Source organism: Physeter macrocephalus, chromosome 2, assembly GCF_002837175.3.
Source record: "Physeter macrocephalus isolate SW-GA chromosome 2, ASM283717v5, whole genome shotgun sequence".
Taxonomy (NCBI): domain Eukaryota; kingdom Metazoa; phylum Chordata; class Mammalia; order Artiodactyla; family Physeteridae; genus Physeter; species Physeter macrocephalus.
This window is the reverse complement of record NC_041215.1, coordinates 120,805,305-120,806,287: the sequence shown is the minus strand read 5'-3', so window position 1 is coordinate 120,806,287 and position 983 is coordinate 120,805,305.

Below are 983 nucleotides of genomic sequence, written 5' to 3'. Positions count from 1 at the left end.
CCGGTGTGGGAGGATCCCACATGCCGCGGAGCGGCTGGGCCCGTGAGCCATGGCCGCTGAGCCTGCGCGTCCGGAGCCTGTGCTCCGCAGCGGGAGAGGCCACAACAGAGGAAGTCCCGCATACCACAAAAAAAAAAAAAAAAAAAAAAAAAAAAAAGAATGTATAACTGAGTCACTTTGCAATACAGCAGTAATTAACACAACATTGTAATTCAACCTATACTTCAATAAAAAAAAATTTTAACTATATATCAATTTAGGGAGAATTGACATCTTTATGATGTTGAGTCTTCCAATCTGTGACCACAGTGTGTCTCTCAATTTATTTGGGTCTTTTTTGATTTCTTTCATAAACTTTATATAGTTTTTTTGCATATAGGTCCTGTACATTTTTGTTATATTTATGCCTAAGTATTTCATGTTTTTGCATGGCTATGGATGGTATTGTATTTTTAATTTTGGTGTCCACATGTTTTTTGCTATATAGAAATGTGATTGATTTCTATATGTTTACCATGTATCCTCTGACCTTGTCAACTCACTCATTAGTTCTAGGAGTTTTGTTTTGTTTTGTTTCTATAGATTCCTTAGGCTTTTCTATGTAGACAATCATGTCACCTGTGAACAAAGACTATTTTATTTCTTCCTTTCTGATCTGTATGCCTTTTATTTCTTTTTCCTGCCTATTGCACTGGCACAATGTTGACTAAAAGTGGTGGCAGAGGACATTCTACCTTCTTCCCAATCTTCAGGGGAGTGCACTCAATCTCTCACTATTAAGTATAGATTAGCTGTAGATTTTTTGTAGATTCCCTTTATTATGTTGAGGAAATTCCCCTCTATTTCTATATTTCTGAGAGTTTTGATCATGAATGAATTTTGAATTTTGTCAAATGCTTTTTTCTGTATCAGTTGATACAATCATGTGTTAACATAGTGGATTACATTGATTGATTTCTGAATATTGAACCAGCTTTGCATCT